This window comes from Hyaena hyaena, unplaced genomic scaffold (assembly GCF_003009895.1).
Source record: "Hyaena hyaena isolate Hyena2069 unplaced genomic scaffold, ASM300989v1 scaffold_351, whole genome shotgun sequence".
Taxonomy (NCBI): Eukaryota; Metazoa; Chordata; class Mammalia; order Carnivora; family Hyaenidae; genus Hyaena; species Hyaena hyaena.
In genome coordinates, this window is record NW_024080983.1 from 342,188 (window position 1) to 358,564 (window position 16,377).

A 16,377-nucleotide genomic window follows, 5' to 3' on the forward strand; every position below is an offset into this window, starting at 1 on the left:
TTCTAGTCCGGTTGCTTCTATATGCTAGTTGCTCTTTTAAACTGTGGCACTTCTGTGAAGGATCTGTTCCCGGTCCCTCAGTACTATCCCCACTGCCATTTGCAGCATTGGGGTAGGGATTCCGTTTGTTACTTTGTCCCTGTCTGTCTTGCTGTTCTCTTGCCATTGTCTCTATCTTTATTTATTTTTTTAAAATAGTTTATTGTCGAGTTGGTTTCCATATAACACCCAGTGCTCATCCCCACAAGTGCCCCCCTCCATGCCCATCACCCCCCTTCCCCTCCCCCCCATACCCATCAGTCCTCATTTTGTTGTTTATCCATTCTCTCTATCTTTAGTTATTCAGTAGCTTTTCTGTCAGCCCTCACTTCTGCTTCAGGAGGAATTGTTCTGTTAATAGGTGTAATTTGGTGTGTTCTATAGAGGAGGCAAGTTCAGTCTTCCCATATTGCCTTCTTGAATAAGCAACCAAGGCCTTTGCTCTCTTAGACTAATTTTTGGGAGTAAACTTTTGGATCATGGAGGCTGCATCATGTATGCCCTCTTTGGATGCTTCTTGTGTCTTTATTTAAGCCATTAAAAGGCTTATTGGTTTGAGTCATTAAGAGATCCTACTGTCAATGGATCCCTTTAAATTGACTATATTTGGGGCACCCGGGTGGCTCAGTCTGGTAAGCATCCGACTTCGGCTCAGGTCACGATCTCACAGTTTGTGAGTTTGAGCCCTGCGTTGGGCTCTGTGCTGACAGCTCAGAGCCTGGAGCCTGCTTCAGATTCTGCATCACCCTCTCTCTCCGCCCCTCCCCTGAGCACTCTGTCTCTCTCTCCTTCAAAAATAAATAAACATTAAAAAACTTAAAAAATAAATTGACTAAGAGAAAAAATTCTTTATATAGAGCTTTCAATTGTCTTGTTAGTATAATGTCTAGCCTCAGGAACTCTCTTGACAAGATGAAATCCTAGAAATTAGACTAAAGACTTAAAAAAAAATGTCCACATTCAACATAAATTCCCCTTAAAATCCAGCCTCATCTGCATATTTTAACTTCTTTTTCCCCCTCTAAGATTTATAAGGCACACTCCAGCCGAATCTCTAGGTTCAAAGTATATAGGTTGTTCACGTAAATGCTGAAAGCCAGAAAATGAATTTAAAAAGGCACCCAAGATGAAGTAAGGCTCACCTTGCTCTGTTATACCCAGATCGCAGTATCCTCACCGACTAGAGACCACCAGGGAGACCGAGTCACACATGCAAAGGCAAAGGGCTTTATTACCGGCTTAAGCTCAGGCTCCCAGACCTCACCAACGCAATGAATCCATGCTGAGAGCCTCGAACAAGGGCAGAGAAGGGTTTTTATGGGATTTGAGACGGGGGAGTTACAGAAGTTGTGACATGGGAACAGTGATCCAATCATAATTATTCAACGTCATTGACAGCGGGTTTGACCATACACATTGTCTAGAGTATTCGTTACTTTTGGCGGGATCCAATGACAACATTTAGAGTACCTTTAAATTCAACCAATCACAGAGCGAGCCTAGGGTCTAGTTCGGAGACTAACAGGTTAACTTTAACATTAGGTAACAGGGTCCTATCTATAGTTTCTATCTCCAGGCCTCTCCCTTAACAATGTGGAGGGTGGTCGCTGGCCTTTCTTGATTGGGTGTTGCAAGGGTGGTTACTCCTGCCTTAGGCAATGTGTAACTACCTGATAGTTTCCCGGGAAGCCGAAACTCAGGCCTTCTAGTTTAGAGGGGAAACTTAAAGCCTATCATGGAGTCAGTTTGGTTTAGACGTTTAGACTTGTGGCCTTACAGCTCCTACCTTCCAGAGACTGCCAATTAGGCTCTACCAATGTCAACATTACTGTATAATGTCCCTTACAGGTGTATCCTGGGTCCTCCACTGGAAAAGACTTTGTGTTCCTGGACAGCAACAGAATCTTTTAAATTATAAAGTCTTTTTATCTCTACTAGAAGATCCTACCAAATTTAGAGAAAAACTAAAAAGATTAATGAGTATTCATAGCTCCCCCCTCCCCATTCACAGAGGAAATAGGACCAAAATTTCTCCCAGGCCCTCCTATGACTTGCAAAAGGCCAAATTTCAACGGCTAAGAGAAGCCAAAGTTGAATTGTATACACCCAGAAAGAAAGCTTTTGTTAAAATGCTTTATACAGGCTTTACAAAGATATAAATCCTCTGAATCCCATTTTAGTTAAAAATCTCCCTGTTATAAAGAAGCAAATTTAGTTAAAAATGCAGGCCAGTCCTTTGATATTCAGGCTGTAATCCAGGTCTTTGGGGAATTAGAAACAACTAATTTTGTTTTACAAATCTCTACAAAACCAGAAATGCAACTTTAGAAACAAGTCAAAGCCCTCCTATCTTTACTAATCCCCAAACCTCACCTACTCCTCTTAACATGTTTGTGGATATCCTAAAAGATCAGGCTATTGGAACAAAATTGTCCTGTGCTTTAAAAAATGACATTTTAAAAATGACAATTACCCTAAAACTCTGGGGAAAAACTTTGCATTCCTTCTCTGCCCCTCCGAATTATAAATCATATCATGTCTTTGAAATGTAAACACAGCCCACCATCACCTGAGACTGAAGGAAAAAACAAAAAGGGAAAAGAGTTCTTTATAAAATGCAAACTGCTAAAAGATTCTTGTGCCCAGACTCCAGAATCCTTGACAACAGGCAGTTATGCTCCAAATCGCCTTGGAGAAAACAGAGAATTTCTCTATGTCTTTGTGACGTAAATCTTCTACCCCCATCTTCTCTAGGACCCAAGAGCTATTCTTTGAAATACAAACTTTAGGAAGAAGTTTGTAAAAAAAAAAAAAAAAAGGAAGAAAGGAAGGAAAGAAGAAAGGAAGAAAGAAAAAAGAAAGAAGGAAAGAAAGAAAGAGGGAGGCATTTGGAAATTAGGCCCTTAATGACTTCTCCACAAATACTAGTAAAAGCAAAAGCTGTAAGAGTTTGTTTGTATCTTGTGTGTGGTGTCTCCATATATGTTGTAGATATGAGATATTTTTTCTACCTCTGGATTGTATTGCTAATTTGTAGAAGAGCCCTATTCAGTTGGTTTGAAGGCAAGCACTTACAAGGATTGGGCATTCCAAAGCTCAAAGATAGAAACTAACCCAAATGTTTGTTTTTCAAGTTCATGTCCTCTAAGAAAATGTTTGATATTAAAACTAATTCAAGGTTGTTGGTTTAATTAAAAGACATGTCTTTAGAATTCTCAGCACTAAATATAAGACTTCTAGTCTCCCTGTATTTGCTAAAAGTCAAATGAGTTCATGTTATCTCTTGCAAAATTTGTAAAAAACAAAAAACACTTAAAATAATGGTTGACTATATCTAATGCTTCATAAAGTTTTGTGGGTAATCCAAACATAATTGTTAAGAATAAGTAAAGTAAATAGATGTAAATAAGACTAAAATGTTTGTAACTGAAGCTTTTAAATAGCTTGATAATCTTTGGTAATCTGAAACTTTAAAGTTGCACTAAGTTAAATAATGAGTTAAGTTTATTGAATATCTAGATCATTTATGATGAAGTTTTGGGGTGATGGTAGGGTGGTCTGGAGCCAAAGGCCAAGAAAGAATTCTTGAAGACGTCTTTGGTGCAAAAGGTGATTTTATTAAAGCTTGGGGACAGGACCCGTGGGCAGAAAGAGCTGCATTGGGGTCCTGACGGGTAACTGATTATCTGCCCTCAGGTTGGGCGGGGGTAAGGGATAGAGTCAGTCTCTAAAGAAATTTGGAAGCAAGGTTTCCAGAATCTTGAGGGGCTGGCTGTTGCTAGGGAAATGCCATTTATTACCGTTTAATAAAACCTCAGTCTTGAGACCCTTCAGATGTATTTATATATGGGGGGGACATAAGCTTGGAGTATGATTGCCAACATATATCTTGGGGGGGGGTGGTGAGATAAAGTTTCCAAAGGAATTTTTATATGTTAGAGAAGACTAAAAGCGTCCTGGGGGTCAGGATAACGTTAGGCCAAGATTCCCTTTTACTCCTAGCAAAGTGTCATCATTGAGGCAGCTGATCTTCTAGAAACAGGTCATTCTGCCTGTTTCAAGGACTCATCAATGGGCTATGGGCAGTTAGGGAATTTAAGTTTCATTTGCCTTAGTTTCCCACGTTACCATGGCAAGTACTTAAACCCCCTTCCTTTGTTCTTGGGTAGCCAGGAGTGTCCGAGGAATATCATACATTCCAACTGGGGATGAGGCTGCTGTTAGCCTGTACTCTGCCTTCAGCTTCCCACAGGCTCCCGCAGCAATTTCCAAATAAGATAAAATAATAAACGTTAAGAACTAAACATAGGTTTATCTACTTTTGTCTTATTACAGAGAAACTAAAAATAAGGGTGGGTCTATTAGTAAACATGTTTTGTGCTTCATTGAAAGATTGTACCATGGAAAAGCACGTTTTTAGAAATTATGGAATGTATTCATAAATTTGCTAATCTAAAGAATATTGTTATAGCAAACAGTTCACAATTACTTAGTTTTTACTAGAAACTGTGGTTTTTAAGAGTTAAGAATTCTAATAAATAAAACTACTAGATATAAGCAAAGAAACAACTCTGTATGCAAGGGAAGTAAGATATGTGTTTTTGGTTAAAAAAAAAAAAAAAAAGTATGGATGGGGCGCCTGGGTGGCTTAGTCGGTTAAGCGTCCAACTTTCGCTTAGGTCATGATCTCGCGGTTCGTGGGTTCGAGCCCCGCGTCGGGCTCTGTGCTGACTGCCAGCTCAGAGCCTGGAGCCTGTTTCAGTCTGTGACTCCCTCTCTCACTGACCCTCCCCTGCTCACGCTGTTTCTCTCTCCTAGAAAAAAAAAAAAAAAGTATGGAGAATGGAAATGTATTTTTGGTGAGAGAAAAAAAAGTTGTGTCCTGTAGGGACCAAGGGCAGGCCACCCCAAGATGGGAGACTTTAGCATGAACATTATTTTGAGTTAAAAGCAATCCACACCCAGCAGATTCAGAAAAAGCTCTTCACCTCCCCACTCAACTGCCTGCTTATATCCGGAAGAGAGCTATTTAAAGAGATTCCTCTGTACGTAAGAAACGTATCTGCATAATAGGGGCAACCTTTGCTTTCCAAACATCTCCCTTCACCTTCCTTCTAGTGGTCTTTCTCCCCTTCAAGCCCTCAGACTCCCCCCCCTCCCCTTAGCTAGCTCATAAACATCATGCTTTCTCACTGTCTTTAGAATTTCCATGTCTGTGTGGATTCCCTGTATCCATGCGATTAAATTTGCTTTTCTCCTGTTAATCCATCTCAAGTCAATTTGATTCTTAGTCCAGCTAAAAAGACTATGAAAGGTAGATAAAATCCTTCCTTCAGAACAGATGGGGGAATCTTTGCTCCAGACCGGTGAGCAGAAATGATCAGAGATGATAAACCTGAGGCATGTGAAACTCAAAGATGTAATCTTTTTCTTGCTTGCAGGTCATATAGGAGTTGTTAACATATAGTTGACTGACTATTCTACTTCTTAACAAAGTTTGCATTGCAGTGCTTTGCTTTTGACTCACATTTTGGATATGAAATTCAGGGAAGCTAAATTCTGAGGTTGTAAGGTTTGCCCACTGCAACTAGAGAATCTTCCTTCTTGAGTGCCTTGGATCTTCTCAGCCCCATTCATCTGCTCTCAGATAAAGTTTGTTAGATCCCAGTTAATACTGAATTCTTCCTGGAAGTGTTTGATCTTCTTTCAGAGTAATCCTCACTGCTTATTATCAGTTCCCTTATCATAGGCATTAACCTTTAAAGTAGCAGATGAATTTCTGTTCTCTCTATTTTTATAATAAAGCTATGAGAATTAGAGGAAATTCTATAACCCAGTTTGCCATTCATAGGTTTAACAACTATATTTTTTTCACATTTTGAGTGTATTCAAATTCTGTTTTTGGATTTTAATTACCTGGAAAAAACCATCTGGGATTTAAAAGAAAGTAGGCTTCTCTTTTTTTGAAATTAATTATAATTTTTAAAGACTATAAGTAACTTTACACAAAATTATTTCATGCTTATTCAGGACAAACGTTAAGTGTTAAAACAGGCAATTATCAATAGGTAGGTAAAATAATATATTGTGTTGATTAATGATCTAAATGGACTAAAATTAATATTAGTGAGTCCAAAAACAAAGAAATAATTATAAAAACAAATTTTATTTGAGGCTTATGTTGAAAAGGACTTCACATTTAATTGAGAGAACCATGCTGAACTAGCTCATGAGTCTAGAGCATGATATTACTTGCTTCATTTTTTCCTTTTGTTCTGCAATATTAATTTTTACAACTTTACAAGATCTTGTATACAGTTATGAATTTAGCCCAAGGAAATCTGATAATAACCTGTAAATACTTTTCTTTGGAATGCTTTACCCTTACTTACCTGGCATGTGGAAGTTATGTAATTTTTGAAATGCCTCACGTATAGATAGTTCATATACACTTAATCCAAGTGATATGCTTAACATCAAAATGTCAAGTGAAGCTGGACTCAATGTTTGCTGTCCATGAATTGCGTTCCATAATGTTACAATTATCTATTGCTGCATAACAAACCATCTAGCTTTTTGTTACTCTTTCTTCTGCAAGTGTCTTCCACAAGTGTCAGCTCCTTGTGGGAAAGAGAATATTCCTGATCTATTTTTATATCAACAGTGCCTATTAGAATGCCTAGGTCCATGTGATTCGATGAATAAATGGTAGATACGTTTTATTCACTCATGTATGCATGCATTCATTTGTCTACGCATTTGTCAAGAGAACATGTCCATTGAGTTATTTCTATAACACTGTTATATTATATCTTACATTTCTATGGGCTATCACATTTCATAAAGCACTTAAATATACAGTATTATCCCCCTTGATTATCACAAATGTTCTGATAAATTGTCAAGATTGTTCTCATTTTACAGATGTGGCTCAGAAAGGTTAAATACTTTGCCTAAAATAACAAAGTTAATGTAGAGCAGTACAGATGGAGCTTAAGCAGAATTCTCACCATCTATTGATTTCTACCCTGACTTAACCACACTGTGTGAATTAATTGATTAGCTCCTTTCATTGTTTTGAAAATGAATATTAAAAACTTTACACTGGTACTATTTATTTACAAAGAGCTTCTGAGATGTTAATTTGAACAATTTTATTTTGACATGAGAATGTTTAATCCCACTAGGTTGGTTTGAATAGTGAAGTGATGATCTTCAGATCATATGAATGAGGGATGGTGATGGAAATGCTGAGAGATGACCCCCATGGCTACCGCTTTTCTGACAAACTTTAAGTCAACACAAACGCAGGTATGTAAGCCAACTTGGAACATTACTGTCTCTAAAAAGACCCTGGCACTTGAGACAGTCTTCATTCCTACATAATTGTTCCTGAACTGATTCTTTTTCCTTGCTTAAAATAAGAAGCCTGTTAGATAAAGTATATTGGACACCACTTAGGCTCAACTTCCCAGGGCAGTTTTCCATTCTTAAGGTATAATTATCTATAGGCAATTAGCTGCAGGTGGTGAAATAATAGACACAGTTCATTACACATGAAATTAGCCAACTGTTGGCTTTTTGGGCTAGTTTCTGGAGCAAATGACCACTTAAATCTTATTTAGTTCAAGCAGCCGATTACACATAATTATTTGAGGATCTAATTTTTCCACATGCAGTTAATTTGGAACTGACAATTGTATGTGATTAATAGAATGGCTGTGTAAGTTCATTTGTTACAAAGGTGTGTTGTAAGCCTGCCCAGAACACTGAGGGGAGAATGAAAGTGGTTCAGAATAGATTCGACCTATATAGGAAGTATCATGCAGATGTCACAGATATGTGCAGACAGAGGTTTAGGAAAATAAAGAGTAAGCAGGTATCAAGTGTCTACTCTGCCAGGTACCATTCTTGGCACTGGGAATACAAAGAGACAAGATATAATTTTTGCTTTTAAGTAACTTGCAGTCCCAATTTGTGTATGTCAAGCATTATGTGGTAATAGTCATAAAACTAAAGTGCTATAGAAGTGCTGATGGAAATGATAAATTATTTTAAATCTATCTACCTACTTACTTCATTTCTCCTCTTTGTCCAAGCTGCTGTGATATGTCTACATGGCCAGTCACTTGGTTATTTGGCTCTCTGCTTTTCACCCCCATCTACATGACCTCACTGCTCTAACTCTCAGTTACTTACTTATTTTTCTTCATAGGTCTTATCATTACTCAACATGATATTATGGACTTAATTTTTGCTTAACTATCTTTGTGGTAGACTAAGTTTCCTGAAGGCAGGATTATTACACATGTTGTTCATTGCTCTATGAATTGCTAGAACAGTGTGTAGAACGATTTATAGATTAGCTATTCAATATTTTTAAATTGATTTACAGACTGGGTAATCATGGAGGGTTTCAGGAATAAGTGATATTTGAACTCAGGAATTTCAAGGTGGTTACCATTGGTTAAGCACTGCTGTGTCTCAGGCAATGCATATATTTGACCTTGAAGAATAAGCTTTAATTTCATGAGGCAGAGAGTAAAAGTGAGGGAATTTCCATCAAGTTGTACTAAGAGAGTTTTTTTTGAATAAAGAAGCTTTTGAATAAAGAAAAAGAAGCTCTGTATTCAGAGCTACATTTAGTATAATACTGTCAATATGGTTCTGTGCCATGCCCTCCCAATAGCAGATACTAGAGACTAGAAAGTGGGCTGTATGATTACAACAGTCTGGGGTAACAAAGGTTTACTAAAGAGAATACAGTATCCTAGCATTTAAATGCTATAGCATATGTCCCCAATTGAACTTTTTAAAGGCCTGATGAGGGAGGCACATGGCATTTTCACGAAGACTGAACATTTGAGTATGGGTTGAAACATAGGATATACATTGTCACTAACACATCCCCCCCGCCAAAAAAAAATACTTAGAAAGCTTCCAGAGGGGTCTCAAGCTCTCTTGTCAGTAACATTTACAAAGAAGGTAAAAACCCAATAACAGGAAACAGGAAGTTGAACGGTTTATTCATGTCTACCTCTCAGCAGTTTTCAGCTCCTGATGTTTTTACAAGTTCAAGTATCTGACATTGGTCAGAATGGGAGATTAAATGGAGCTAAATAGAGCTCTTTTATGTGGCTCATTCAGTTTTCACTGGTCCCCACCTGGGCATTTTGAGTCTTGTGACATTAAGGGCTCTCGCCAGAAGGGAGCCTTTTGGATAAACTGTTTATGCCACCCACCACAGCATCACAGAAGTTGTCTCTTCAAGGAAAGGACTTCTGTGACTAAATTGAGAGCCAAACTAGCTGCTTTCTATTATGGAATGCCATAATGTGGCTGTGGTTATCAGACTCCAGTATTTGGCTGACATTTTATTGAAAATGATATAAATGGGTTTATAACCTCAAGGAAAATAACCCATAACATTTATTCCCAATGGTAGAATTTGAGCTTTCAAGTGAAAAAATATAATTTTGGAAAACATATATCTATCACTGTCAGTTTGACAGCTTCCCAATACATGAAGTATTTTCTGATGAGACTAGTGATAATATTAATGAATGTGATTTTTGGTATCATATAATGAAATATTTCAATATTTGGAAGATCTGTATAATGCTATGAACATCTTTCAAATGACCTACACATGGTGTTAGGAAATCACATATGCCTAAAAGATCCACTGAAAGCACAAGAGAGGCCAATGGATTTTAATGTAATTGAGGATGAAAATTTCATCCACAAGGCTTCAGAGTCCACAATGCAACTAAAGTTTAAAAACCCATTGCTTGCATACTTCATATTCACTTCTCTAATTTCTTGTATTCCAATGAATGATTTCAGTATCCACAAATAAAGTTTTGCTGTTCAACTGTTAAAAAACCTATAGCATATTGACTTTCTATGTAGTATCAAAGGAAAATATCCAATTCTCTGAAAACACTATTAAAACATCCTTTCATTTTTTAACTAGATATCTGCACAAGGTTAATTTTTTAATATTTTTCAACCTAAACAATTTATTATAGTAGACCAAATGCAGAAACAGATAGGAAAATCCAACAGTCTTCTATTAAGCCAGACATTAAGGATAGTTTTTAAAATGTAAAGCAATAGGGCACCTGGTGGCTCAGTCGGTTAAGCATCTGACACTTGATCTCAGCTCAGGTCATGATCTCATGGTTTGTCATGATCAAGCCCCACATCAGGCTCTGTGCTGTCTGCTTGGGATATTCTCTCTCTCTCTCCCTCCTCCATGCATGTGTGTGTGTGTGCGCTGTCTCTCAAAATATATAAATAAGCTTTAAAGGTAAAATTTTAAAAAATGGAAAGCAATATCACTCTTCTCATTATATTTGTTGTCATTTTGGAAAATATGATCTCTTTTCAGGAAACATTTATGTTAAGATGTAATTGTCTTATTGTTGTTTTAAAGGAAATTAGTAAGTTAGTATTAAATTCCCCAGTTTCAATTTAAAACATGAAAGATATTGATAGATATAACTCAAAGTTCTTTGGAGTCTTCCATAATTTTTAAGAATGTAAAGTGTTAATAAATGACTGAAATAAAGAAACCCCAGTAATACTTCAGATCATCATGGGTATATAGAAAAGGAAGGGAAGAGAGAAAAGGAGAAAAAGATCTTGGCTTAACTTTGGTGCCAACATTTAATTGGTGAGCAATAGAAAAGGAGGTAGTGAAGTACTGTGCAAAGAAGCAGTCAGAGAAAACTATTAGAATGCTGTATCCCACAGCCACCTGTTTTAGGAAGCCTTCCCTATGTTCTCAAATCAAAACGAATCTCTTGTTTAGTGTGCTAAAACAATACTTTGTGGGTATATATTTTCTTGTTACTTTTCATCTTTTGAAAAATATATTTACTAAATTTGTGGCCTTAGAGAAGTCGTTTAACTTCTCTTTACCTCATGTTGATCTGTTATAAACCAGGGATAACAATAATACTTACTTCATAAGGTTGTAGTAATCCAATACGTTAGAGGATTATGTAAAAGAACACTTGTAAGAGCTCCTGGAAGATAATAAGCACTGGAAACGTACTTATTATTACAGTCATTATTGGTTTCTGAGCATGTCTATTTTTTAATTAAATGTAAATTCCTTATAGGGGAATCAAGACCATAGTTTACGGATGATTCAATCCAACAGTGACTAAATGTCACATATTAGGCACTAAATATATTTTAATGAAATTAATTGAAACAGATTGAGGACAGTTACAGGTTAGAACTAAGAGGACTCACCAGATTGTTGAAGTCAAGTGGATGAGTTTCAGGATGAGGGTGATGGTCAACAATTAGGGGAAGGCTGGCCTGTGTGGTGAGAAGAGTTGAAAAGTCAAAATTGGTCAAATTTTAATGAAGGACTTGTCCTCAGATTTCTTTGTTTTATTTTCCCCAGGCTATCTTTAATTACTATTACTACTACTACTACTACTACTACTACTACTACTACTTCTTATTACTATTCCTATTATTACTCTTACTACTACTATTATTATTGCTGGCTTGAATTGCACGTGGAATAACTTCTTATGAAAGGGGCTTTTAGTAGTTTTAACATTGCTTGAGTTATCTTTGGAGCCTCGTCAAACTTCCTCAAAAAATTACCCATTATTTGAGTTTGACAGGGTTATTATACTTTTTAATAAATTATGAAAGTATAAAATTCATAAGGTTACCCTGTTGCTATAATTCCCTCTCTATTAATGATATCACTAGTAAATTTTGCCATGGAAAAAATTATTTTCCTATTTGTGTAACTTCTTAAGAGATATAGGGGGCACCTGGGTGGCTCAATCAGTTAAGCATCCGACTTCAGCTCAGGTCATGATCTCATGGTTTGTGAGTTCAAGCCCCATGTTGGGCTCTGTGCTGTCAGCTCAGAGCCTGGAGCCTCCTTCAGATTCTGTGTCTCCACCTCTCTGCCCCTCCTATGCTCATGTTCTGTCTCTCTCTGTCTCTCAATAATAAATAAACATTTAAAAAAAGAGAGATAGAGGACCTAGTGTGCCTATTATGAATATATATGAGGAAATATGTAACATTGCAAAATCTGACAATGCACCAGTTAAAGAAGGTCAAAGATTTTTAAGGAGAATTCCATGATCTCTATCCATCCAACAAGATGATACACTGGTATTTTTTGTGATGATATCCACCTTTACTCTTCTTAAGAGCTAAACGTATCTCTTTTCTCATATATACTTTTTCTACTATAAGCGAAGTTTTCGACTGCATTTTAGCCAATGGAATGTGGACAGAAGTGATGTACGGCACTTCCATTCTTGTTCCATAAGACTGCATGATCAATCTCATATGCTTTCCCTTTCTTTATTGGCTCTCTGTATTAAGATGACATCAATGACCTAGAGGGGAAAACTGATAAGATAGATAAAGCTTAGTTCTCTGAAAGATCAAGTGGAACTTGCCAGCTTGGAACACATCTTATTGGATTGTGACATGAATAAGAACATATTTTTGCTATGTTGAACTGCTGAGATTGTAGCTTTTTGTTTTGTATTGTTATAGCAGCTAGCATTTCTTTTCTGCCTTACAAACAAAGTGACAGAAATTGAGGGCTTCTATAACAAACAACTAAAATCTGTGGCATAGATTATAGATTTAGATCTCTGTCAGTAGGTGGTGAGAAAACATATAACAGACTAGAATGTGTAGATATGCCATGGAAAATAGTTTTTAAAAACTCTGACCTGTTAGATCTTGAAAAGCAGAACATAAGCCTACTGTTCCTATAGCTCCAAGGAAAGTTAAACATGTGTTGCTTATACTTGTATTGTGTTAGACCTCTAATATTTTAATAGTTTTCAGAAAGAAATAAACTCAGGCAAAAATTGGCTCTTTTCAAAGATGAAAAGAGTTGTCATCAAATTCTTATAGTGAATGAACTGAATAAAGAGAAAGAATTCTATAGCTTTAATCCAAAGAGAGGATTTAATTCATTGTTCTTAAAGGACATGATGGATTGTCACCTGTGCCCTTTCAGTACTGCCAGAGTGTTGGGGATAATTACTCTGTGGTGTTGTGGCATTATATGACAATAATTCACTACAAAAAGTAGCTACAATATGCTTTCAACAGATTTCTTTTAACCACTATGCCATTGGTTTATCAAGATTTTTGAAACCCATGACCTTTTGCAGCATCAGTATTAAAGCTTAAATCGTATTGAAAGTTAGAATAGATTTAAAACTGTTATCACCTTGCATTTTGGCTATATTTATTACGGGCTGAAAAGTAATATGATCTCTCACTGACAGTCCTCCTTTCTGTTTACAATATGACAAGTATTCCAAATTTAATTTATTGTACTTATAAATTTTTTGGTGCCGAAACTGCAATTCAAAAACGCAATCAACAGCTAAGGCAAATGGCTTCAAACAGTGTTGAAAAATGTGGTTATGGGTTTGGGTTTTCTTAATTGAAGTGTAATTAATAGCCCCTGAGTTTTTGTGAAGATTAATTCATGTGCATTTTTTCCTATGAGAAGCATCTTGTTGCTGAATATAAACCTTCACAAGACTCTCATTTCAGAGCTGAATCTTGAGAATATGACTGGGGAGCTCAGAGATTGCTGATGTGATATATCATTACTTGAAAAGCAGGACATGTCTTAGCCATGCAGCCAGTGGTTAAGAGGACAAAGCTCTGACTCAGTCAGTACTTCTTTACACTAAGATAGCTTCAGACTTGCCAGGATCACTCTGAACATTCAATCTCTTTTATTTCCGACCAAACAAGATGAAGGTGCCATTTAATCAACATACAATTGTATTAAAAGATAACTTATAAGTTGTTGGCTCCCTAAGGAAAGATGCTTGGACTTTAGAATATGATGGCAGACTCTTGCATCTGTAGATCTAGGAAGTTTCCAGAGCACTTTGCTTTGTTCTTTTGGACTTTACTAAAGCTATGTAAGGTTTGCAGGATGAGGATTATCATACAAGTTTTAGATGCCTTATTCCCAATTTCTGTCAAAGACAGAAGACAAAAATGTCTGTAAACTTCAGCAGTGGGATTTAAAATTTCATATAATATAAAACTCGCTGAGCCCAAGAATCCATGGGACAGTTTAGTACAGGTGCTGACCGTATAAATCTTTCCAAAGCCCTTTGGTTATTTTATCTTCCTGTCTCAGTTCATGTGTCATGGCTAAAGGCAGAGATTTTGAAGGCTCAGCCCCTGTGAAAATATTATAATTGCTAATACTAAAGAATTCTCTTACATCAATTGTCATTGGGTTTTTGAATCCATTTTATTTACCAAAAAACAGCTTCGAGTTTGGCTTTTCCTTCTTATAATTTTTTTAAAGTATAAAAATCTATGCTGGAAGTTGGGGATTTGGAGTTAAAGATCCAGTTTTGATGCCAGCAACTAACTATTTAATCTTAGACAAGTTGACCATAGATTATGCATATTTGAACACTTCCTGTTCTGAAATGGTGATGACGACTTACTCTATCCAACCACCAACTACTTTGTTGTTACAATGAAATAAAATAATAAAGATGAGTTATTCCAGCCAATCTAAACTTGGAGGCAGCCTACAAGTGTTTAAAGTCTTAGCTCACCCACTTGCTGCCTGTGGTAGCATAGATAAGTTTCTTAAAATACTTCAGTTTGTTAATATGAAAACTAATGATGATAATAAGGCTCATGACATAAGTCTAAAGCAAAAAACAGATAAAACTATCAATCAGTGATGGGCACATATGATAAATACTCAACACAACTTAGCAGTAGCATCATAAAATTCATAGGATTATGGGATTTTAGTTCAATAATGGGCATTAAAGATATCTAATTTTGTTCTTAAAGGTGAATACAACTGATAGCATCCTTGAAAAGGATATTTGAGTTTTTCTAGTTATGGGGAAATGAATATTTCTAGTTATATGCCTAAATTGTTAGGAGTCTTCCTTTTAATTTGCAATTCATAGAATTTTTATTTTGCCCAAATCCTATTGAAGTATACACAAATGACTATCTTTCACATTTTAAAACGAAGCTGTCAATCAACCATGAATTTTCTATTTTTTCAAGGTAATAATTAGTAAGTTTCAACTTTTATTCATATTGCATGATTTTAAGCTCTTTACCGTTCTGGTTAGGACTCTTTAGAAAAGACAGTGTACCAATATTTATTTATTTGTTCATATCTAGGCACAAACCTTGAATTTCAAAATGAACAAAGCATATAACTAGTATTACTTATGACATTCTATAGATCCTACCCTGAGAATCAGAAAAGATGATTTTAGATTTGCTGTTGGTTTTTAAACAACAACATTTAAACATAATGTAATTCTTGTTTGATCCGTGAATAATCCATTTGAAGGAAACACAAATCAGGGTAGTAAGCTTGAGCTCATTTCTGTTGGGCCAATTCTGTTGGGTTTTTGTTTTTGTTTCTGTTTTTTAAGTTTTTATTTTAATTCCAGTTAGTTATCATAGAGTGTAATATTAGTTTCAAGTGCACAATAGTCTTTCAATTGTGACAGGACATCTAGTTAACCAACACAACCATCACCTCATATATTTATTTTTTTTTTTTTGGTAAGTACATTTAAGATCTACTGTCTTAGAAAATTTCATTTATACAATACAGTGTTATATCAACTGCACTCACCATGTTTTAAATGAGATCCTCAGAACTTATTCATCTTTTAACTGAAATTTTGTACCCTTTTATCAACTTTTTTCTTTTTTTTTTTTAATGTTTATTTATTTCTGAGAGACCACAAGCAGGGGAGAGGCAGATTTAAGGGGACAGAAGATCCAAAGCTGGCTCTGTGCTGACAGCAGTAAGCCCGATGTGGGGCTCAAACTCAGGAACTGTGAGATATTGACCTGAGCCAAAGTCAGATGCTCAACTGACTGATGCACCCAGGTGCTCCTCCCTTTTATTAACTTTCATCAACTTCCCTATTTCCCACACCCCTTAACCTCTGGCAAACACTTTTCTACTCTTACTAGGAGTTGAAATTTTTCCTTGTTTCTTTGTCTCTTTCTTTGTTTCTTTCTTCCTTCCTTCCTTCTTTTAGATTCTACATATTTAATCTCATGAATTTTTTTCTTTCTCTGTCTGGCTTACTTCATTTAGCATAATGCTCTCAAGGTCCATTTATGCTGTTGTCAATGGCAGGGTTTCTTTCTCATGGCTGAATAATATTCTACTGTGTGTGTGTGTGTGTGTGTGTGTGTGTGTGTGTGTGCATGCACCACATCTTTTTCATCTATTCATCTGTTAATGGACACTTAGGTTGTTTCCATATCTTGGGTATTGCAAATAATGCT